Genomic DNA, 22,691 nt, shown 5'->3' with positions numbered 1-22,691 from the left:
CGGGTTAAGAACTTAATTCGTTCTGGAGGTCTGTTCTTAACCTGAAACTGTTCTTAACCTGAGGTACCACTTTAGCTAATGGGGCCTCCCGCCACTGCCGCACGATTTCTGTTCTCATCCTGAAGAAAAGTTCTTAACCTGAGGTACTATTTCTGGGTTAGCGGAGTCTGTAACCTGAAGCATCTGTAACCCGAGGTACCACTGTAGTCTATGATCCCAATCCCTTAGGACACACACACACACACACACACACACAGAAGCTGACAATGGCCAAGTAAGTCCAACACAACTTCCACTAAGGAGGACATTTCCGAAAACAATAATAACAAGATTGGTAAAAAGGAAGATGAAAGGGGAATTCAAGGGGGGGGGGGAATATTCAAAGCCACAATAGTAGATCAGCTAGAGTCTAGACTACGTACTCCAAATCAGGTAAGGTACTACCAAAGGCCAAGAGGACACCAGCATGGGTAGCAAGAGGAGACCAGAAGGTTTACTTCAGAACATGGGAATCTTGACCAAACAGGTGTGTCCAGAGCAGTGATCTTTGAGAATTCAAATGTGAACTTGCTGACCTTACAACAAAAATATATAACTTGTCTCTGTGATCGACCTCTGTACAGGAGAACTGGAAAGTTGCCAAGGCAATGCCAGTTTTTTAGAAAATGGATAATGGTGGGTGGATCTGGGAAATCAGGCAACTTTGTTGGGTGCCTGTTCTGGGTAAATTGGTTGAAAGCATATTTGAAGATAAAATGATCACATGTAATTGTGAAGAATATAAATATAAAATGAAAAAGAATCAGCATGGCTTCTGTAAAGGTAAGTCTTGCCTCAATAACCTTTTAGAGTTCTTTGAAAGCATCAGCAAGCAGGTACAGTGAGGGGGGGAAAGTATTTGATCCCCTGCTAAATTTGCCCGTTTGCCCCTGACGAAGAAATGACCAGTCCATAATTTTAATGGTAGGTTTATTGTAGCTGTGAGAGACAGAGTAACAACAGGAAAAACCCCAGAAACCTAGAAGACAAAAGTCAGAGATTGATGTGCATTATAATGAGGGAAATAAACACTTGATCCCTTTGCAAAAGATGACTTAGTACTTGGTGGCAAAACCCTTGTTGGCAATTACAGAGGTCAGACGTTTCTTGTCAGTGGCCACCAGCTTTGCACACATCAGGAGGTATTTTGTCCTACTCCTCTTTGCAGATCCTCTCCAAGTCAGTGAGATTTCGAGGCTGATGTGTAGCTACTCAAACCTTTAGCTCCCTCCACTGATTTTTGATGGGATTAAGGTCTGGAGACTGGCTAGGCCACTCCAGGACCTTAATGTGCTTCTTCTTGAGCCACTCCTTTGTTGCCTTGGCCGTGTGTTTTGGGTAACTGTCATGCTGGAATACCCATCCTCAACCCATTTCCAATGCCCTGGCTGAGGGAAGGAGGTGCTCACCCAAGATCTGGTAATACATGGTCCTGTCCATTGTCCCTTCGATGTGATGAAGGTGTCCTGTCCCCTTAGCAGAAAAACACCCTCAAAGCATAATATGTCCCCCTCCATGTTTGATGGTAGGGATGGTGTTCTTGGGGTTGTAGGCAGGATTCCTCCTCCTCCAAACACGGTGAGTTGAGTTGATGTCAAAGAGCTCAATTTTGGTCCCATCTGACCACAACAAATCCACCCAGTTCTCCTCTGGGTCATTCAGATATTCCAGGTGTGGTCTGACCAAGGCAGAATAGAGTGGGGCTATTACTCCCCTTGATCTGGACACAGAATTGCAGCTTAAGTTTCAACTAGCTTGGCATTGGGTTGAGACTCTCAATAGCTTAAATCAGTAATAGCCACTGTGGTGACATCCCCATGTGGGACTCACTCCCATCATCCCCAGTCATCAAGGCCAGTGGTCTGGGATGATGTGAATGGTAGTCTATCAACATCTGGAGGATCTTCCAACTGTTCCTCTGCCCTGAATGAATTGTAGTCTTGCTTTCTGAGCACTGACTGCTTGCTGCTTCAGACATGGACAACAGTTTTGACTCCAAACCCCCAAAAGCTACAAAGAAGGCCAGATTTTGCAGACTCTTGATAACTAATTCAGATAGTGGAGACAGCACTCCACTAGGCGAAATCATGGGAGGCCTCAGCTCCCTCCCCATCCCTTTCACAGTAAATCAACCCCCTGGATTCTCTTGTTTTTATTCTTAATTTATTTATTTGGTTTTTCAAATTAAAGTTTTACAGATATATATCAAACATTAAGAATAAAAACAAGATTCCAAGGAATCTCCTGGACTTCCATCCTCCCCTTTGTGGGTCCTACGGTAATTTAATCACTTCCTCCCGCATCTTTTTTGATGATCCAAATCTTTTACTTCTCCACTGTGTTCCAATCCTACTAACAATTTTAACTGTTTACAATGGTCTTTATGATAAGTTACAAATTTTCCCTATTCCTTATTGAAATTTTGGTCTTCTTGATTTCTGATTCTTCTGGTCATTTTAGCCATTTCAGCAAAGTCCACCAACCCCCTGGATTCCCTATCTCAAGGCAAGGGGTGTGAGAATTGAACTATGAATACAGATAGCTGAGTGACCAAGAACCCTTCTACCTGTCCAAACCTCAACCTCAACCCCTGTGTGGCCCCTGAAATATTGCCCATAATAGAACGTGGCACTGGGCTGAAAAAGATTCCCCAATCCTGCTAACAATACTGATATTATACCTGCTGCTTGAAGTCCTGGAATGCCAGCTCCTGCTCCAGCGCTGATATTCTCACATCCCTTTTTGGGAGTTGGGGGAGCACACTCCGATTCCATAGAATTGTAGTGTTGGAAGGGACCCCAAGGGTCATCTAGTCCAACCCCCTGCAATGCAGGAAAACTTTTTGCCCAAGATGGAACTCGAACCCACAACCCTAAAATCAAGTCTCATGCTCTACCTACAACAAGAGCCCATGTGGTGCAGCAGTGTCAGACTAGGAGCTGGGAGACAAGGTTCAACTCATTCACGGGGTGACCTTGGGCCAATCACAGCCTTTCTCAGTGCCGGACCTACGTCACAGGGTTGTTGGGATGATAAATGGAGGGAGAAGGAGAACCAGGTACCTCTTTGGAAAAAAGGTGGAATATAAATATAATAAGATGCCCGGCACCCCTTCCTTTTGTTTTCTTCCACATGGGAATGAGAACACTGACCTTCTTGCAGGGTTGCCGTAAGGAGTACTCTGATAATATATGTGGGGCTGCTTTGGAATGCAGTATATGGGCTACTATTAAAATGAGGCTGCATTTGAAATTGTATTTTAACCCCAATTATAAATTGGTTTTTTTTCTTTCTTTCTCCCCCCCCCCCATTATGTTTTTATTGTAATTTTACTGGTGTTAGCTGCCCTGAGCCAGGCTCTGGCCGGGGAGGGTGTGGTATAAATAAAAGTATTATTATTATTATTATTATTATTATTATTATTATTATTATACTTTAAAAGCCAGTATGGCATATCAGGGGTGCCAACTTGAATAAAATATGGGGGGGAGGCAGGTAAGCCCTTCTTGATCACATGATGCAATGCACACACACCATTTAAAAGGCAATGTCCATCAACTGGTGGGGGGCAGCCCCCTCAAATATTTTATGGGGGGCACGAAGACCCTTCAACCACTAGGAGTTGGCTCCTATAGGCGTCATGGTTGGAATTCGAATTGTGAGTTGTTGCTGTTGTTTAGTCTGGTCGTGTCTCCGTGACCCCATGGACCAGAGCACAGCAGCACTCCTGTCTTCCACTGCCTCCCGCAGTTTGGTCAAACTCATGCTGGTAGCTTCAAGAACACTGTCCAACCATCCCGTCCTCTGTCATCCCCTTCTCCTTCTGCCCTCCATCTGTCCCAGCATCAGGGTCTTTTCCAGGGAGTCTTCTCTTCTCATGATGTGGCCAAAGTATTGGAGCCTCAGCTTCAGGATCTGTCCTTCCAGTGAGCACTCAGGGCTGATTTCCTTCAGAATGGAGAGGTTTGATCTTCTTGCAGTCCATGGGACTCTCAAGAGTCTCCTCCCGCACCATAATTCAAAAGCATCAATTCTTCGGCGATCAGCCTTCTTTATGGTCCAGCTCTCACTTCCATACATCACTACTGGGAAAACCATTGCTTTTACTATACGGACCTTTTTTGGCAAGGTCGAACTGGGAGACCTGAGTTCAAATCCCCACTCAGCCAAGAAGGGTGACCTTGGGCCAGTCACCGTCTCTTAGCCTACCTCACGGGGTTCTTGAGAGTACGAACCGGAGAGGGAGTGGTATAAAAATGTAGCAAATCAAATGAGCGTCGGCGGTGCTTCTCAGTGGCGTAGCGTGGGGGGCACCGGGCGCAACATCTGGGGGTTAGGGTTAGGGGGCGCAAATCCACAGGTTAGGGGGCGCAAATCCACGGGTTAGGGGGTGCAAATTACTTGCCTTGCCCCGGGTGCTAACAACCCACGCTACGCCACTGGTGCTTCTGGCCCTTTCCTTTACGCCGTCGGGGACGAGCGGCTTTTACGCGAGGCCGCTTCTCCTTTAAGAGGCTGGCGCTCGGCCGGCTCTGCCCGAGGCCGTCCCAAGTTCCCCCCGGCCCAGGGCGTGTCTGTCCCCGGGGTGGCACCGCCACAGGGAGGGAGGGAGCGGAGCTGGCGGTGCTGGTCGTGCGCGGAAGCCGGCCAGGAGCGCGCGGATCCGGGGAAGCGGAGAGGAAGCCCGGGCCCCCAAGGCCTACCCGGCGCCGGCTCCGGGAGGACCCCCTGGACGTCTCCATCTTTGCGCCGCGCCTTGGCCGCGGAAGATGCGCATCCTCCTCCTTGGAGCTGCTGCTGCTGCTGGCGGCGGCGGCGGCGCTCGTGTCCGGGGAGCGCGGTGATTAGCCAGATGGGGACCGGCCTGCCCGGCTGACGGAGCGGGGGGAAAGGAGGAGGAGGAGGAAGAGGAGGAGGAGGAGGAGCGGGCGCTTTTGTTGCCGCTGCAGCCGCTGGATCGTCGGCTGCGAGGAGAGGCTGCGCTGCCGGGCGGAGGTAAGGGGCGCGGGGCGCAGGATCCGCATCTGGGGTATTGGGGTGGGGAGATGGGGGTTAGGAGACGAGATGGATTATGGTGCGGAGTGGGCAGAGGCTCGGGCCGCCCGGGGATGGAGCTGGTGGGGGAGGGGAGGTCTGGATGGAGGGATGGAGAGGCAATGATGGCGCGGAGCAAAGGATGTCCAGTCCTGGCGTAAGGATGCTTTTTCTCTGCTGCTGTTGCTGCTGATGGTCCTCGCTAGCGCTTAACCTGATGCTGGCTCAGATCTCTGCTGAGCACCGCTTGGAGGGGTTCATCTTGCGTCCTCCCCTCTTTCAACACCCCCACCCCACAAATATTTGGTGTTTCGGTTCGCCTCCACGGTGTGACTTTGCAGGAGGGAAAAGGCACGGCTGTGGTCTTTACTTAGCCCCACAAGTAATCTTGACGGGGAGGGAGGGAGGCGGAAGGATGCCCTCTCCATCCCTATTCCCCCTTTCCGAAGAACAGCCCCCATCTCTCCCCCCCCCACCCCACCTGCTGGGATGGTTGCAGGGACGGCAGAGAGGGCGCAGCAGCCTCAATCGAACTGTGGATGAAGGATGGATTTGCGCCATCGATGGCTTGGATGGGGTTTCACTCTCTGCGCTTCCTCTCCGCTCCCCACCCCCACCCACCCGTCCACTTTGCTTAGAGCCGGAGATGGAAGGATGCGGCTGCTTCGAGGCCAAGTGGCTGGCTGGGGCTGCCCTCCCCGTGGCCTGCCTTTGCCCGCAGAGTGGTCCTCCTTGGGCCCTGTATGGAGGATGCTGGAGGAAAAAGAGAGGAGGCGAGTGAAGGATGAGGAGGCAGATGGACTGAGATTCCCCAGGGCTGGCAGCTGGGGAAGGGGGAGGGGGAGGGGGAGCCAGGACCCAGGCGAGGGGAGGGGAGAAGAGGGGATTCTGTTTTCATGGTCTCCAGCGCCAGAGCCATACAAGAGTTCTGTGTGCTTGCACCTCTCCCCTTTATCTAATTTAGAATAACCACTACTAAATTATTATTCCAGTTTAATTCAGAGGGGCTGCCCCTTCAAACCTGCCTGACAACAGCAACCTCTGCTGTGGAAATCCTGCCCCAACGATTAGATGTTTGGGATCTGCTATACTGTAGTTAATAATGAGGAAATGTACTCTGCATGTGCTCAGAGGCACGCTCTCTCTTGTTATGTGTTGGCTTTATCTTTCAGATCTGGTGCTCCAAAACAAACAAAACCCCACATTCAGCACATATTTTAGGCTCTGAGAAAAATGATCGCCACACTGGCCCTATATTTAGAATTGTGAAAACAAATTAGAATCCCCCCCCCCCCGGCCTACAAAATAAGGAAGGCCACCCTCCCACCTCACTTATCGTTTGTAAAAATGGTGTTAGAGGGGCAGCTCATTTCCATTAAGTGAATTCAGGAGTGTATTGCTAAGGTTGTGGAAGAGAACAGCTGTCGTCTCCTCTTCCCCCATGGAAGAACTATGACTGCTGGAGTCGGGGTGGGGGGGAGATGTTTTTTAGGTATGGAGAGTCATTTGCTGGAGCAAAGGAAAGCAAATCCACCCCTCTCCATTCTGCTTTTCCATCCATCTGTCTCATTTCAATAGTCTCATTATGCAATCTTTGGTAGCTTCCCCCCAATTTTTTTTTATTATTTTAGGATGGGGGGGGGGGGAGATATCAGGTGCTATGAAGCAAAGGGGCTCAGCTGGGGCTTATAAACTAGAATACGGACAATAAAGAGTCTCCTTTTTTGCCACACACTTCCTATATGACCTTGGGAAAGTCACTTATCTCCCGTAGGCCTCCAGCCCTCCACAACAGGCATGCCACATGGCTATAGGGTGGGTGGGGATTATGTTGCTGTATTCATGAAGTGGTTCCCAACTAGCTTAGGACTATAGAACCCCATTTTTCAAAAGCCAACCCATGGACCCCCTACTTTTGAAAATGTTGATACCTCTGTGGTAGCTTTTGTTATGTGAATGGTGTTATATGATCTGTTCAGCCGCTGCAGTGAGGGGGTTAGGATCAGCATGTCTTTCTGATATGGAGCTGGGGCTTGTGGAAGCACAGAGGGGTTTAGGACAGAATGCCTTTAAGCAAGTTTGTGCTGTTGAAAAAGGGGGGGGGCACGGAAGTGCTTCATGGCCTCATTCATCCAGCAGGGGGCACTATGCACCCCCCCTACTATCTTGGTCTGGTCAGATGCGACCATGCGAATCCTTTGAATCAATGCTTCAGAACACCACGGCTCAGTTGTTTCGTTTTTGTTTTGTTTGACACCGGGGTTCCTTATCGGTGTTTTTGGCATGTGATTTTGGTACAAACCTGAGGACAGATGAAACCTCCACTTAGGGGCTGCACCTCTCAGACTGAGGGTTGGAATAAACTGTATATTGACCGGCTCATGCATGTTTGGGAAAGGTCTGGGGTTAATTTATCTACCAGGGCCATAGCTCAAGGATTTGCTTTGCAATACAGATGGTCTCAGGTGCAATCTCTGGCATTTCCAAGTTGGGCTGCGAAAGACTCGTCTCTGAAAGACAGAAAGGCTCTGCCAGTTTGTAGAGATGATGCAGAACTAGCTGGACCAATGCTCCAACTTGGCATTAAGGCAGCTTCCCATGTTCCTATGTTTGTTCCCAAGCTGGAGATGTTCTCTCTCCAATGTCCCCAGCAGGATGCCTCTGAAGACCAGCTGCTGGGAATTGCAGGTAGGCAAAGGGCTGTTGTCCTCAGGTCCTGCCTACAGGTTTCCTTTAGGCATCTTGTTGACCACTGCAAGGCCAGGACTCTAGACTAGATGGGCCTTTGGCCTGATACAGCAGGACTCCTGCCTATCACAAGCCTTCAACAGTTTTTAAACTGGCTATACCTACAGTGGTATCTCCAACCGTTGCTCGCTCCCTGCTCCTGCCAACCTAGCAGTTCGAAAGCATGTCAAAGCACAAGTAGATAAATAGGTACCGCTCCAGCGGGAAGGTAAACGGCATTTCCGTGCGCTGCTCTGGTTTGCCAGAAGCAGCTTAGTCATGCTGGCCACATGACCCGGAAGCTGTACGCTGGCTCCCTCAGCCAATAAAGTGAGATGAGCCCCGCAACCCCAGACCTAATGGCCAGGGGTCCCTTTACCTTTACCTTTATACCTACGGTGGGATCTCCAACTACCACAAACAAAATAATTCTGTTTGAAAGATAGGGGCATGCTTCTGTGTGCCTGCTGTACTGTGCAGCAGGGAAGGCAACAGGGCACAGTGGTAACTCGGGTTAAGTACTTAATTCGTTCCGGAGGTCCATTCTTAACCTGAAACTGTTCTTAACCTGAAGCACCACTTTAGCTAATGGGGCCTCCCACTGCCGCCGCAAGACTGGAGCACGATTTCTGTTCTCATCCTGCAACAAAGTTCTTAACCCGAGGTACTATTTCTGTGTTAGCGGAGTCTGTAACCTGAAGCGTCTGTAACCTGAAGCGTATGTAACCCGAGGTACCACTGTATTCAGTTTCTCTTTGGGTTCATTCTCAGTGTTAGAATAGAAACTCAGATATATAAGCTAGGTGCCCAATGGCTCGTTAAACCAGGGTTGCAGTTGCCAGCACAGAATGTCTAGTTGCCATTTTGGGGCCAGTTGTATTTTGCAGTATGTGTTTTTGGTTCCTGCAATTCATTCTGATTGTGCGGATAAAATATCATGGATAGAATTCGACGGGATGTCTTGTTAGTGTGTGAAAACAGGCAAGATCCAAAGATCCCCAGTTATGTACCTGCAGATGGCATCTTCACTTGGTCACAAAGGCACAAAACGTGCCAGGCACCTGGTGAATTTCAAAAATTGCTCTGGAACACTTACATACATTATGAAAATGAAACCATTTGGCATATTGTTTAGTTTTGTATAATTTATACTCTTTCTAGTAGAGATTTGGTGAAAGAGCTATTCCCAAGCCCCATACCCTGACTAGTAGAAATATTTCTAAGACTATTCCAACAGGTGGAAAATAGCATGTTCTGATCCCACTAATTAACATGGAGGATTGTCAGGTAGATTTCCTGCCCAAACCTTTTGGAAATGAAATAAATGTTGCATATGAGATGTCTCCTATAGTTTGTAAAATCTGTCTATTTTTTAGGCCATTTTGTCCTGCCGTTCCTCCAAGCAACTAATGGATCACCTCCCTTCCCATTTTATCCTCACAACAACCCTGTGAAGTAGGTTAGGCTGAGACAAGCAACTGGGTCAAAGTCACCCAGGGAGCTGTGTAGATGGGTGTGAATTCAAATCTGTGTAAATTCTACTTGTACACTGGCCCTCATTCTGTCAACCTTGGTGTTTATCAGCCTGATGGGATTCAGTAAGAATCCAGTAAGTGCCTATCTGCATAATCCCACCCCTTCATTTGCATATCCCACCCTGGGTTCTGTGTCTTGGTCACTCAAGAACATGGATTGTCAACTGAGCGCTGTCCAGACGTTGTTGGACTACAACTCCCATCATCCCTTACCATTGGCCATGCTGGCTGGGGCTGATGGGAGTCATAGTTCAAGAATTCAAAGTTGGCCATCTCTGCTCTAGAGTGTGACACGACGCAGAAGCTGCCTTTTATGCTGGAAACCAAAACAAAGAGGAGATACTGTTCTTCATAGGTGGTGGGTGGTAGCACTGGAAAGAAAATCCAAAAGTCCTGGCCAGCGAGGCATTGCCTCTAATTGCACATCACTATAAAATGCAGTGTTCACCAAATGTCTACTCAAAGTAAACCCATTGAAATGCATAAACATGGCTAAGTTAGGTCCATTCACTTCAATGTGTCTACTCAGAGTAAACCTTAGTTGACTACTATCCCATATTTCTAATTGCACATTAATGGGTTTCATCGTCATCACTTGCCCCAAGCTCTCTTTTCATGAAACTGCTGATACCGTTTTTGTGATTCTTACTGCCTCAACAGCTGTGATTCCTGCGTTGCAGGGGGTTGGTCTAGAATTCAGTGTTTCCCAACCTTGTGCCTCCAGATGTTTTTGGCCTACAACTCCCATCATCCCTAGCTAGCAAGACCAGTGGTCAGGGATGATGGGAGTTGTAGGCCAAAAACATCTGGAGGCACAAGGTTGGGAAACACTGGTCTAGATGACCCTTTGGCTCCTTTCCAGCTCTATGGCTTTATGATTCTGCGACAGGACTACAGTGCCCAGAGTTCTTTTGTGGGAGAGTTTTGGAACCCAGTTTCCATCCATAGTGCAGATGTGCTCTAGAACTAGATTTCCTCCTTGCGCCAAGGACTGAATGTAAACATCCTTGCTCCGTGCTCTAATTGCCAGGCAACAATACCCCCTGGGTTAATTAAAACTGGCAGCAATGCGCGTCTATGTACAAATGCTCATTGTCCTTGCCGTGAGAGTCCCTCCTTCGTCTCGGTGGAAGCATGTGGCTAGCGTGGGTTAGACCTGGTGGTGTGCAAGATTGCTGTCACTGGGTCGCATGGGAGCTACCAGATATATTCTCTTTGCTATGATATTTGATTTCAGCCTGTGTTTGAGGCATCACACACACACACACACTAACACACTTGTGATTCTAGTTGTGGCGGTGGAATCAGATCCTTTAAGGAAAGTGTCTCCTGCTGAGGTTTGGAGGCAACTATGATTATGGATGTTTATTTTTGTCAGCTTGGCTTTGTTGGAAGCGATGCTTTTTTGAAAACCGCATCCAGTCAATTCTCAAATTTTAAGCAGTGTTCCGGGTAGCGAAGGACAGAATCCGATAGGATTTATGACGAAAACTTGGCAAGACCGAAATGGCTCTGCCCAGAACAACTTCATCTGCCAGCCAAGCTCTGCTCCAAAAGCTCTGATTTTGTACAGCCAATAGAATTATGGTGTGTAAATGAGGCAGAGAGGAAAGGATATCGGTTGGCCACATTGCTTCTCACGTCAGAATGGTCCCAGACAGTTCAGATTCACCTGACTTTGCTGATATCATCCTGGCAAGACTTTGGGGTGGCAGAGATTTCTGATTCTAGGGGGAAAGTAAATCAGCCACCACTGCTGGCAGCTGGCGGGTCGGAGGGCAAAGTTTGTTCAGTGCCAGGACATAAACACAACATGCCCAGGGTGTCATACGCCTTCTGATTTCTTTTGAATTGAGTTTTGGCTGGCCTACACCAGGGCGGAGTACCTGTAGACCTCTAGATGTTGTTGGGCTCTGATGATGGGAGTTGTATTCCAGCCAGCACTCAGGAACCATGCTGAAAGCCTTGCTGGTAAATATTCTGAATTAAATTCAAATATTGTTTCCCGTTGCTGAAGGAAGGAGCAAGAATGAAATAGTCGTACTGCAATATTTGGAAGATAGGAGGCAGACTGAAACATTTGATGATGCCGTGCTTGGTTTCTATTGCTTAATAAAAGTGCAAAGCTTTGGTTTACGTAGCTTAATAAAAGTGGAAAGCTTCTCTTCCACTAGCATTTACGTTTTAAGATAAACTGGGAGTGTTAAATACATCTGTGAAAAAGATAAGGCAAGGAGTTCTGATTCAGTTGAAAAGCCACTACCCTGAGTTGTGTCTACTCTAATTCTCCCCTCAGTACATCTGGTGTTCTCTCACTTTTTACAGAAAACCTAAATGACATCATTGTCCAATTGTTGCAGCACACTGATTTCTCCCTTGTTCTTCCAGACCTGATTTGTGATTTTTCTACAATTGCCTCTCCAGTGTAAACTCCTCCTGTGCCTTTAATTAAAAGTTTCCTGTTTACAGGTCCTGTTACTTTATTTCTTCTTATTGATCACCAGGCAATCATTGATGAGCAAATGGGACCTGCAGCAAAATGTTGCAGTGTATAGTGCTCCTGGTCTGGGTGCCAGCCAGCCATGTCCTTTTTTTAAAGGATACTGTACTCCATTGCATTCCCTCTTCTTCTGATGTTGTTTTCCTCCACCACTACCACCTTCCTAACTGTCAGTCAGCATTTCATGGCCACTGAGCTTCCTCATTAGTCCTCGTTAGGCTGTGTTTAAGGTCCCTCTCTCTTACATACAATTTTATTTTTAAAAAATATGCTTCTGCAAACCAGAGTTTCCCTTAGCCTGCTGATACCTCCTTGTTCTCTGTGGATAGTCCTTTTTTGGTTACATAAGGATTAATATATTTCTGCAGATGTGGCAGTAGATGTACTAGATAGATGTTTTTTCTCATTAATGGACTGAATGAGAGCCAGATTAATCCTGACAAGAATGAGGCATTGTTGGTGGGGTGGGATGAATGGATGGGAGGTGACCTGGTTTGGATGGGACGACACTCCCTTTGAAGGAGCAGGTATATGGCATGAAGGGACTGTCAATTGCTGTCACTTGGGGCTCAGATGGTTTTGCTGGCATGAAGTGTCTTCCATCAGATTTGGCTGGTGGCCCAGCTGTGCCCCTATCTGGACAGGGATAGCCTAACTTCTAGATTAGTTTACTGCAACACATTATATGCCTTTGAAGACGGTTTGGAAACTGCTGTTGGTGCAGAAGTCAGTGGCCAGGCTGCACACCAGAGCAAAACAGTCTGAGCACATAACGGCTCAGGACCGCACTATCTCAAGGACCACCTCTTTCCATATGAACCTACCCGGACCCTGAGATCATCTTCTGAGGCCCTCCTTCGTGTGCCTCCTTCTCAAAAGCTGAGGAGGGTGGCAACACGAGAACAGGACCTTCTCTGCGGTGGCTCCCTGTCTGTGGAATGCTCTCCCCAGGGAAGTTTGCCTGGTGCCTTCAATTATACACCTTTAGGTACCAGGCAAAAAAATTCCTTTTTAACCAGGCCTTTGGTCGACCTGATTTACATCTTATGCTCTTTTAAAATGTGGGGGGTTTTGCGGGGGGGGGGCTATTGGGTTGTTTTTATTTTTGTTATGTATTTTGTGTTTTTATATCTTGATTTTATTCTGTGAACTGCCCTGAGACCCCTGGCTATAGTATATAAATTCAATAAATAAAAAATAAATAAGAATAAAATAAATCTGGCCTGACTGCACTGGCCACCAATTTGTGCTGGTTTTGTTCAGCCTTATGCAGCTCTGGAACCAATACCTCAAGGACCACCTCTCCCCACATAGAATCACAGAATTGTAGAGCTGGAAAGGGACCCCAGGGATCATCTAGTCCAGGGGTCTGCAACCTTTAAGACAAAAAGAGCCACTTGGACCCGTTTCCGAAGGAAAAAAAACTGGGAGCCGCAAAACTCGTCATTATAAAAATAACTTTTTGTCACTTTTTTATTATTTCTTTGTTTGACCCCTCAGAATTACTCCTCCTCATAGAAATAAACGTTAAATTAACAAGTTACCTTTTTGTGCGACGTCACAGCCAGTACAGCGCCCGCCACAGTGGGGAGTGTCGGGGCGCATAACGCACCTTCTCCCCTCGCTAGCATCCACCCCGGAGCCGCAGCAAAGGTGTAAAAGAGCCACATGCGGCTCCGGAGCCACAGGTTGCTGACCCCTGATCTAGTCCAACCCTCTGCAATGCAGGAATCTCAGCTGAAGCATCCATGGCAGATGGCCACCCAACCTTTGCTTTAAAACCTCGAAGGAAGGAACTGACCCTGTGATCGTCATCTGAGGCCCTTCTCCATGGGAGGTTCCAGGGGGAGGGTAACACCAGAACGGGGCCTTTTCATTGGTGGCTCCCCACTTATGGAATACTCTCCTCAGGAAGGCTCACCTGGCCCCATCATTTGGTTGCCAGGCCAAACCAGTTTTATTCCACAAAGCCTTTGGCTTTTAATTATAGGTGGGCTCCTTCAGTGGGTGGGATGTTTTAGTTTTCTCTTTGCAAAAACAGTATAGAATAATAAAGTAATAATAATAATAATTTATTATTTATACTCCGCCCATCTGGCTGGGTTTCCCCAGCCACTCTGGGTGGCTTCCAACAGAATATTAAAATACAATAGTCAGTTAAACATTAAAAGCTTCCCTAAACAGGGCTGCCTTCAGATGTCTTCTAAAAGTCTGGTAGTTGTTGTTCTCTTTGACATCTGGTGGGAGGGCGTTCCACAGGGCGGGTGCCACTACCAAGAAGGCCCTCTGCCTGGATCCCTGTAACCTCACTTCTCGCAGCGAGGGAACCGCCAGAAGGCCCTCGGCGCTGGACCTCAGTGTCCAGGCAGAACGATGGAGGTGGAGACGCTCCTTTAGGTATACTGGGCCGAGGCCGTTTAGGGCTTTAAAGGTTAGCACCAACACTTTGAATTGTGCTCGGAAACGTACTGTGAAGAGCTGTATATGAAGAGCTGAGGGACCAAATTGTTCCCTGCACAAACCGAATCCTCTCTGGCTTTGCTGAGGAAGGTCTCTCGGGGAGGCTCTGCCTGTCGTGTCCCAAAATTTGGTGCAAGGTAGCTCAGTTCCCTGCTGCTGGGCCCTCAACAAAAGACAGAGGCTTTGGGGAAGGGGAGCAGCTGAAGAGGCGGCTGATTTTCTGCTCCATCTGAGGCCAAATAGGCAGCTGGTCACTGCAGGATCCTTGCTGTACCTCCTGTTCTTGGCTTAATTCATCCTCAGGCAGAGGAGGGGCAAGGAAGAGTGGCCTTCTCTCTCTCTCTCTCTCTCTCTCTCTCTCTCTCTCTCTCTCTCTCTCTCTCTCTCTCTCTCTTTTTTCTGAGTGAGGGGGTGGGAGGGACGGAAGGCAATTGGCCAAAAGCCCTCACAATGCAGGGAAAGCAATTGTGTTCAGGATGCTGAAGTGAAAAAACCTGCTCCTTTTTCCCTTACGAGGTATCCAAGAGCCCACATAGAGTCCTTTAGTGGGTTCCCTATCAGTAGGAGAAAATAACAGAGGCCAACCAGAGTATATTGAGAAGCAAAGCTGCTAGTAAGCCTCATCTTTACTCAAGGAACTGCATCAGGGTCCCCACTCACCACACGCAGGAGGGAGGAGGGAGCCAGAACAATGGTGCGCAAGCCCTTATATAGACTTCTGAAATTGCCCACTCTGTAGCTCAAGACCACCCCCCAAAACATCATACATATGTCATAAAAGGAGGCTGTCTACAGCAGAAACACATCACAGGAAGCTGTCTACAGCAGAAATCCTGTCTGCCAGGATACCTGACAATGGCCAGTGATTGCTTTACCTGGGCAGCCCGGCCATTCTTTGTGATGGTCAATACTTTAATTCCTGAATTCAGGTCACAGGCTCACCCTGTGCCTGCTAAATCTGGGTTCCAGCGAGATTTTGTGGGCCTCTCACAAGACCCAGTTCCCTCCTGTCATTGCAGAGGAGCTCACCTTGAAGAAGTTGTGCCAGAAGTTGCGCCGTTGTCATTTGTATTCCATCGGGTCAGTTTTGTGTGTGTGTGTGTGTTTTGGGCTGGTGAGTCACTTTCCCTCCCTCTGATCTCTGCTGTAGACGGGGAAATGTTTTATCAATTACCCCCTAATCTCCTCCGTTAACAGTCTCTCTCTTGACTTCCAGGAAGTGCCTCTCGCGTTTTCCCACCGCTGCCTGAATCATGATGTTTTACTGTTGAAATTTAATGACCGTTGTCATTGTTGTGACGGCAGCCCTGGGAGAAAGTGAGCAAGGCAGTTTGGTCTGTGAGGCTCGTGGTGCCCAGTGCAGTATTGCTTCAGTCCATACTCTTATAGACTGGTAAATGGCTGGTGTAACACAGTGGCAGAGAGGCTAAACTATGACTCATAGAAGCATATGATTTTAGACTTGGAAGGAGAGTCCCGAGGGTCACCTAGTCCAACCCTTGCTGTGCAGGAACCTTTCCCCCCAACCTATGACCCTGAGGTTAAGAGTCTCATGAGGCATCAGTTGGTCCCGGGCTGGATCCTGCCTCTGCCACACAGGAAAACACTCCCCACCTCCTCAGCCTCCATTTCCTTCCACCTAAAATGTTTGTTTATTTCTTAAATCTCTGTACAGCCCTTCATTTGAGGATCATGGGGCAGCTTACAACATACAAACACAAAAATACATGCCATAATAACAAGCAAAAACAATACCTGTTTAAAAGGTCATAGATTGTTTAATTAGCCAAAGGCCTATGAGGAGAGGAATGTTTTCACCTAGCACCTAAAGATATGTAAGGAAGATGGAGGAGGCACACAAAGAGGGCCTCAGATGATGATATGGGGGGGCCAGTTAATAATACTTGCAGAAGGGTTGGGGGAACTTTTTCAGCCATATTCCTGAGCGCCATATTCCCTTCTATTGGCCACTTTGGAAATGCAAGGACAGGGTTGGGTTATCAATGAACACACACACACACACACACACACACACAGTGTTGTTGGCATCTGTCTGTCTTGAGAGACAATGGAGTGCACCTTAGGGGGACAGGGGTGTGAAGCAAAACCACTCCATTAGCAGCACTAAAGTGACTTTCCCAGGGTGAAATCCTGGGCTGTGTCTATGGAGGTCCTGGGCTCCCCAGATGGCAACTCCCTGCCTTCTCAGCCTCGCAGATGTGGTCCAAAGGAAAGCAGAGCAATATATTTGGCAGCAGCTGGGCTGCAGGACTTGCCGGAAGGAGAGTTTGGATTTGATATCCCTCTTTATCACTACCCGAAGGAATCTTAAAGCGGCTAACATTCTCCTTTCCCTTCCTCCTCCACAACAAACACTCTGTGAGGTGAGTGGGGCTGAGAGACTTCAAAGCAGTGTGACTGGCCCAAGGTCACCCAGCAGCTGCATGTGGAGGAGCGGAGACGCGAACCCGGTTCCCCAGATTACAAGTCTACCGCTCTTAACCACTACACCACACTCCCCAGATTACAAGTCTACCGCTCTTAACCACTACACCACACTGGGTGCGGTACAAGGCACCATCCAACCATCTTAAGGACCCCAAGTTGGATTTGTGTAGGGTTTACACCTTAGTCTAGATATCCTGCAAGGCAGCAGAGGTTTAGGATCAGAGTTTTTCTTCTCCTAGAGGGGCTACTTGCCCAGTTTGACGAGCCCCATCTATCCCCAAATTCCCTCTATGGCATGTGCAGAAACTGCCTTCTTCACTGTTGGACCCACTCTTGATCTTGTCTGCTCAATGCACCAGGGCCTGTCATCCCTAAGTTACTGTGAGCTACCCTCACCTGGTTTAGCCAGCTTGTTGAAGCCATTTCCTGGGGTGCAGTCACATGATGACAGTTTTTAGGAGCCACAGATGGGAGCTGAGTGCAAGGTGGGAACCAAAGGTGTATATCCCTACCCTGAGACCCCACACACCCCATGTATTTACAGTATTCAACAGATAACAACAACAACAACAACAACAACAACAACAAAATTTTATTTATACCCCGCCCTTCCCGGTTCAAAAACTGGGCTCAGGGTGGCTAACAACAAATTTTAAACACTTTTAAACAATTATAAAAGCAGCATAAAATACAGTATAAAAACACGAATAACAATAAAATTCAAAAATCAATTAGATAATCCCCAGGGCTAACTGGCTGATTTGGTCCTACTTAGGCCAGCGAGGAGGCCAGGGGAGAATTAGCTGTGGGGTCTCAAAGCGGGTGATCTTCATAACAGGGGAGGGGGAGGGAATAGAAGGGAAATAAAAGATCAGACTGAATTCAAATTAAAAGCCAGGTGGAATAGCTCTGATCTTATAGGCCTGACAGAAGGAGGTTAAATCCTGAAGGGCCCTAGTCTCATGGGACAGAGATAATTTGAATACTGTAAATACTGTTTCAGTATGATGGTAATGTTACTTTCTTTACAGCACAACCCTGTGCACTTCTACTCAGAAGCGAGACCCATTGAGTAAAATGGGATTACTCCCAGATAAATGGGCACAACTGCCTTCACCCTTGAGGTGTTTTGGACTACATTTCCCATCAGCTCCAGCCACTGAACTGCACCTTCTCTCACTCCTGGCGATTGGTTCGGCTTCCTGGGACTGATGCGAGTTGTAGCTCAGCAACATCTCGATGGTCACAACTTCCCCACCCTAGGCGTATAATCATTTCCTGTTAGCATACCTCAACACAGATGGGAATTTGGGACTCAGCGTAAGAAAGTGAGAAGCCACGATTGTAGAATCGTAGTGTTGGAAGGGACCCCAGGGGTCATCTAGACCAACCCCCTGCAATACAGGAATCTCAGCTAAAGCATCCATGACAGATGACTATCCAACTGCTGCTTAAAAACCACCAAGGAAGGAGAGTCCACAACCGTTCCATGATGGCTTCAGGGTTTTCGTGACAGTCCCAGCATTGTAAGGTCAGTTGGAGACAATGGTACAGTGGTACCTCGGGTTAAGAACTTAATTCGTTCTGGAGGTCCGTTCTTAACCTGAAACTGTTCTTAACCTGACGTACCACTTTAGCTAATGGGGCCTCCCAGTGCCGCCACACAATTTCTGTTCTCATCCCGAGGTAAAGTTCTTAACCTGAGGTACTATTTCCGGGTTAGTGGAGTCTGTAACCTGAAGCATCTGTAACCCGAGGTACCACTGTATAGGATTGCAGGCCTAGGTTTTTGGGGTTTTTTAGGGAAGATGTCAGCTGCTGTTAAAAAACAAAAACAAACAGGAAAAAGCCCACACACCCCTAGAGAGACAGCCAAGCTACTTGAAGCGCGTGGGCAGCATAAAAAGCCAATTAGATCCAATCAGTAACACAATATTTTTTTTGAGGGGTGGGAGAGAAGAAACTCTTGCAGGTATCAGCTCCAGCCGTCTTCCTTTACCCAGGGATCAGGAATGTGTGGCCCTCCAGATATTGTTGGATTCCATCTCCCACCAGCCTCTGCCAGCATGGTCAGGGATGATGGGAGTTAATAATAATAACAATAATTTCTTATTTATACTCTGCCCATCTGGCTGGGTTTCCCCAGCCACTCTGGGTGGCTTACAACAGAATATTAAAAATACGATAAAAAATCAAATATTAAAAACTTCCCTAAACAGGGCTGCCTTCAAATATCTTCTAACAGTCAGATACAGTGGTACCTTGGGTTAAGAACTTAATTCTGGAGGTCCATTCTTAACCTGAAACTGTTCTTAATCTGAAGCACCACTTTAGCTAATGGGGCCTCCCGCTGCCAGAGCACGATTTCTGTTCTCATCCTGAAGCAAAGTTCATTACCCGAGGTACTATTTCTGCGTTAGCAGAGTCTGTAACCTGAAGCGGCTGTAACCTGAAGTGTCTGTAACCCGAGGTACCACTGTAATTGTTTATTTCCTTGACATCCGATAGGAAGGCGTTCCACAGGGCAGGCACCACTACTGAGAAGGCCCTCTGCCTGGTTCCCTGTAATCTCACTTCTCGCAGTGAGGGAACCACCAGCAGGCCCTCGGAGCTGGACCTCAGTGTCCGGCTGAACGATGGGGGTGGAGACACTCTTTCAGGTATATGAACATACACCATTTTTGGAGTCCCAACAACAGGTCAGGCACTCTTGCTTTAGCCATGCCTCTCGATTCCCTGCACATAGAAAACTGGCATCATTCCCAAGTTATTCTTCTCCTTGACATCTAATTTTCTGCATGCGATCTGAAGTGGTGCAGTCGAGATATCTCATCTGCCGTTTTGTGGGACTCTGAGCTTCAGAGATAAGGCTTGTGAGAAATGGCAGCCAGAGCTATGGCTGGAAGGAGGCAGGATCTGCAGTGCTGACAAGCTCTGCAGTCACTAGATGGAGCCCAAGATGTAGTTTTCCCCCCGGAGGAGGGCGTTCCAGTAACACACATCTCCCTTCCCAGAAGTGTCTCTAGAGCTCTTTGCCGCTCATTTGCATGTGTATAAAGGGGACCTGTCAGCCTAATAAGAATGCAATTAATTTCCACTGAGCGCATCCTATTCAAAGGTATCTCCGAACACTTCTGCAGATTTAATAATATAGCTGGGGGAATTATATAGCATTACAGATAATAAATAATAGATTCTAACAATAGGGGATTAGAAGTGGCAGGTCGGCGGTGCTCTCGGTTATGCCGGGGTAAGACTCGAGATCCAGATCTAGACTTCTAGAGAGCAGTCACAGAAATCTTCCCCTCTCCCTTTTGCTTCCAGGTCTATGAGAGCATCTCTTAGTGCATTTGAGGGATGAAGGCTAGGCTCTAGAGCAGGGTTTCCCAAACTTGGGTCTCCAGCTGTTTTTGGACTACAACTCCCATCATGCCTAGCTAGCGGGACCAGTGGTCAGGGATGATGGGAATTGTAGTCCCAAATCAGCTGGAGACCCAAGTTTGAGAAACCCTGATCTAGAGCAATGGTCTTCAGCCTTGGTTCTCTAGATGTTGTTGAAATACAACCCCTTCCATCCCTGGCTGTTGGCTAAACTTCTTGGGGGTTATAGAACAACAGGATGTGGGGAACCAAAGTTGGAGAACACTGCTCTAGAGTTTGACGCATTTGGAGAAAATATGGAAATTAGCTTGCTGAACTTCAGCTTAGCCATGATGTGTGGATAGGTGTGTAGCCGTTTAACCTGGCACCGTTTGGACAACATAGCTCAGCGGTTTTCAGAACTGTGGTCCAGGGAGCTCTGCATTCCCAGAGGCTTGTCAGGGATTCTTCAATGAAATGATTGTCAATGGCAGATGGGCTTCCCATATAGACAGCAGGCTTACCTGCCACTACCAACCTTCCCCTGAAATATGGAGCCACAGAAGATAGTTGAAAATGTTCTGGAGAGGAGGTCTAATTTGGTGAGGCTCAACAGGACTGATGCTCAACACACATTGCATGAACTGAGAATGCACCTTAGAATATGATCCATAATTCTCTGCAGTGCTTCCATGACAGAAAAGTCAAAGTAGCCACCATGACCAAGACCAAAGAGCTGTCCAAGGATGTCGGGGACAAGACTGTAGACCTGCACAAGGCTGGACTGGGCTGCAAGACTATTGCCAAGCCGCTTGCTGCCAAAAAGTTATTAAAGCCCCATATTATCCTTTGGAACTGCAGTTTTCAGGCAGGATATGACAAAAAGCCCAACATTACTAAATATTATAACTCTTCAAATCAGATGTCCCTTGCTGGCTAGCGTTAAAGCAATAAAATAAAGCTTGCTTAGTGTTTGGAGCTATCCTAAGAAGTTACGTTTTTCCCTTTCAAGCAAATATTTATGAAACTAAATGTGAGATTGATTGAAGCTTGGGCACATAATTCTGCCCTCACAAAATAAAATGGGCAAAGTGTAATAAATTCTCTCTTTATTGTGCATGGGCCGAGTCCCAGAAATATGAAGAACCCATAAATATCATAAATAGGGTTGCCATCTTTTGATTTCAAAGATGCTAGCCCTCTGGGAAATGCCAGGAAGCAGAGGTGGAGCAGGCAGGACAGAGCCAGGATAGGGCTAGGGGTGGAGCCCGGCAGAACCAATTTGGCTTTGCAAATCAGACCCAGCACTGCTTACCTCACAAAACAGTAAAGTATTGGCTGGCACGAGGAAACCCTAATTCTGAACCCAAAGACAAATGGACGTGAGCAAGACAGCTTTCCAAACGTTTCCTCACCTGCAGCAGAAGCTATCTATCCATTAGGTTTACCAGAGCAGTACAGCACAGTGTGTCAAACAGAAAAATTGATTTATTTTAATTTCTTGAGAATTCTGGCCCTCCCTAGACACAGTGCATGTGTATATATGAATGATGTTGTAACGCACTAAGGGGAGCCATAGACCACATATGGCACCTCAAGAGATTCTTGGGAACCCCGCCTCACAACCCCCCCCCCCAAATTATGTCATTGATTTTTTTTATAAAAAAGAATTTGCTCCTGTGGTTCTCCCGCTGTGAGGACACAATGATACTTAGTGGGCACCCCCCAACACCCCCATATTAATTATTCTTTTAAATAGATTTCACAGGCTGCTCACATAGATCCCACACTGTGATACTGTGGTGCCAAAACATTTTATGAGCCCCCCCCCAAGAACCCCACAATGTGTCATTTTTAGATAGGTAGGTGTTGTTGTTTAGTCGTGTCCGACTCTTCGTGACCCCATGCACCAGAGCACGCCAGGCACTCCTGTCTTCCACTGCCTCCCACAGTTTGGTCAAATTCATGCTGGTAGCTTCAAGAACACTGTCCAACCATCCCGTCCTCTGTCGTCCCCTTCTCCTTGTGCCCTCCATCTTTCCCAACATCAGGGTCTTTTCCAGGGAGTCTTCTCTTCTCATGAGGTGGCCAAAGTATTGGAGTCTCAGCTTCAGGATCTGTCCTTCCAGTGAGCATTCAGGGCTGATTTCCTTCAGAATGGATAGGTTTGATCTTCTTGCAGTCCATGGGACTCTCAAGAGTTTCCTCCAACATCATAATTCAAAAGCATCAATTCTTCAGCGATCAGCCTTCTTTATGGTCCAGCTCTCACTTCCATACATCACTACTGGGAAAACCATAGCTTTAACAGACCTTTGTTGGTAAGGTGATGGATAGGTAGGTAGGTAGTTTTTACTGACTGTTCTACCTTCACCATTGGAGGTAGTAAGTCTCTGAATACCAGCTGCTGGGGAAATCACATCAGGGGAGACCACTGTCTCACCCATGTCCTTTCATGCTTCCCACCAGGGCATCTGACTGGCCACTGTGAGAACAGAATGCTGGACAAGGATTGCAGGGGTTTGGGCTAGATGGCCCTTGGTGTCCCTGCCAACTCTACTGCTCTGTGATTATTTGCCCTTATGGGC

The 22,691-nt window shown here is 47.6% G+C and overlaps 1 protein-coding gene across 1 annotated transcript in view; it reads left to right on the top strand.

Annotated features, from left to right (window-relative positions):
- Positions 1-4,539: 4,539 nt before the first annotated feature.
- The window catches only part of MAP3K12 (mitogen-activated protein kinase kinase kinase 12), a 107,777-nt gene continuing 89,625 nt past the window's right edge, over positions 4,540-22,691 (top strand). Inside the window, exon 1 of the mRNA XM_083728834.1 lies at positions 4,540-5,034. The gene's annotated coding sequence lies outside the window, so the exon portion shown is untranslated. The remainder of the gene's footprint in view (positions 5,035-22,691) is intronic.

The sequence above is a fragment of the Podarcis gaigeae genome (genome assembly GCF_964106915.1).
Source record: "Podarcis gaigeae genome assembly, chromosome: 2".
Lineage (NCBI taxonomy): Eukaryota > Metazoa > Chordata > Lepidosauria > Squamata > Lacertidae > Podarcis > Podarcis gaigeae.
The sequence above is the reverse complement of the archived record's forward strand: the minus strand, read 5'-3'. Positions and strand labels throughout refer to the sequence as shown.